The sequence below is a fragment of the Pteropus vampyrus genome, unplaced genomic scaffold (genome assembly GCF_000151845.1).
Source record: "Pteropus vampyrus isolate Shadow unplaced genomic scaffold, Pvam_2.0 Scaffold431, whole genome shotgun sequence".
NCBI classification, from domain to species: domain Eukaryota; kingdom Metazoa; phylum Chordata; class Mammalia; order Chiroptera; family Pteropodidae; genus Pteropus; species Pteropus vampyrus.
Window position 1 is genome coordinate 641785 of NW_011889212.1, and position 2153 is coordinate 643937.

The 2153-nt window shown below is 36.2% G+C and overlaps 1 protein-coding gene across 1 annotated transcript in view; it reads left to right on the forward strand.

The window, feature by feature from the left end:
• The first annotated feature begins 1350 nt into the window (after nucleotides 1-1350).
• LOC105306207 (olfactory receptor 51E2) overlaps nucleotides 1351-2153 on the forward strand; it is a 15383-nt gene continuing 14580 nt past the window's right edge. The window contains exon 1 of the mRNA XM_011381118.2: nucleotides 1351-1536. The gene's annotated coding sequence lies outside the window, so the exon portion shown is untranslated. The remainder of the gene's footprint in view (nucleotides 1537-2153) is intronic.

Consider the following 2153-nt stretch of genomic DNA (forward strand, 5'->3'; position numbering starts at 1 on the left):
GTTTTGTTGTTATTGTTTTTGTTACATGATAAATAATAAAATATTTCAGGCCAAGACATTTTTCATGGTGAAAGAGATTGGGTGGTGGGGCAAGATAAGAATGAAAGCAGGGAGAATAGTTAGAAAATTGCTGAAATTATCCAGGTAGGAGATAATTGTGACTTGGATAAGGGAGGCATTTTGGGAGGTGATGAAGAGTGATTAAATTCTGGTATTGTTTTCAAAGATACTGACAGGGTTTGCAGGTTTGTATACAGAGTGTAAGTGACAGAAATCAAGACCCAAATGCTCAAGAATGGTCTAGAAATGTGGGAATAGCTGAGGACCTAAAGGGGCCATAAGTAGAGAAGGTGAACAGTCTACAGTAATCTGTGAGTACTATTTACTAAAGACTAAAGAGAACAATAGTCACCTCACATCAGATGATATTACTGGCCACATCCATCACCCACCTACCCAAATTCTTTGGTACAATATAAAATCCTCAACATTTGAACACAAGTGAGGAAAATCCCAAATTTTGTGGATAGTTTTCCTCCACTTAGTGGGCTGAGATTTCAAAATAGAAAATAGGTTGAATTATGAAAAAGTAAATAAAACTTTATTTCTGTACACCTAAGTCGTGGGCTGAGATTTTTACCTGCTATATTCATCAAGCATTTGGTTCATGCCTCTAAGATCACCTTATCATTAGTTACCAGCATTGGTAATTATTGGTTAACCTGTCTGTTTTCTACATTAAACTGAGGGATCCTGGTCAGTAAGAACTATGTTGTATTCTTTAAAAAAAAAAAAATCTTAGCATGATGTTTGGAAAATAGGACAGTCTTATGAAATATTGACCAGATATATGTATGGATAAATTAATTACATTTTTCCTAGTCATAAAGAGCGAATGCTAAGAAGCACAGATAAGGTAATGAAACGTGACTGCTGTGAATAACAATAGATGCTAAGAAGTTATGGGGTAGAGTGAAATTTACACTTATAAAGGGAGAGGCCTTTTAGCAACATTTAAAATTTCGTTTTTAAAAATATTCTTCAGAGTGGCTGCTAATGGACATGGGGTTTCTTGTTGGAGAGATAAAAATCTTCTAAAATTAGACTGTGATGATAGCTGTCATATAACTGTGAATTTACTAAAATTTATTGAACTATACACTTTTAATGGGTGATTTTATGGTATGTGAATTATATCTCAAAACTGTTTTTACAAAAAGCCCTCCCTAAAAGGGCACGAGGGCAAAAAAAAAAAAATTTACTTCAGTCCACAAAGTACGTAGCCTCAATAAGTAATTGCATAATGGAACAGATATAAAAAGACTGTATGAGGCAAATGAAGTCTTCTGGGAATCTCCAGATGCTGGAGACACAGTGAGTTACACCACCACCAGGAACTGGCCTCTCAGCTCTGTGATGGTCTCTGACAAGGCGAAATAAATCTCCTGGTCAGCTCAGATCTCCCATGGAATTTAAAGCCTCCTCAGCCTTCTGAGTCAGCCTGAGAGGGACAGACAGAACCGCCGTATGGGCTCTGTAAGTAAAATTGTTTTGTTCAGTGAAAACACTCTACTCAGAATGAGTTAAGCTTTCTTATTCACAGGGAAGAATTTTCTTACATTGTACAAAATTAGATTAGTGAGGTAGTAGACTTCGGTGGATGGTGATTCGAATTTGTAGAATTATTTATTCCCAGGATATCTGAAGAGAATGGGCACATTGTTCTGCCTGGTGTGGGCTAGATAGCTGGTTGTTCGTTAGTCAAATGACTTAATCAGTGTGCTAATATGTTTATCATAGTGGTTGGGTGCTTGATAAAACAAAAGAGGTCATCAGAGGCTGAAAACCCATTTCTAAGCCCAATGATTCTTACTTAAAGTGAAAAAAATACAAATTTTGAACACTTATTGCATCGCAGGCACTGTCATTAGGCACAATGCATATTCTATCACATAGATGAAGAAAGTAGATCGAAGAAAACTTATATTACTTGCAGGCGATACAATAGTTTTTGAGAGCATGAGCCTTGGAATTAAAAAGAACTAGGTTCAGAATCCCAGCTCTGACATTCACTAATTGTGTGTGATCCTGAATATGTTCCATAAACTCTCTGACACTCAGTTTCTTTATCAGAATGAAATGAATTTAAACTG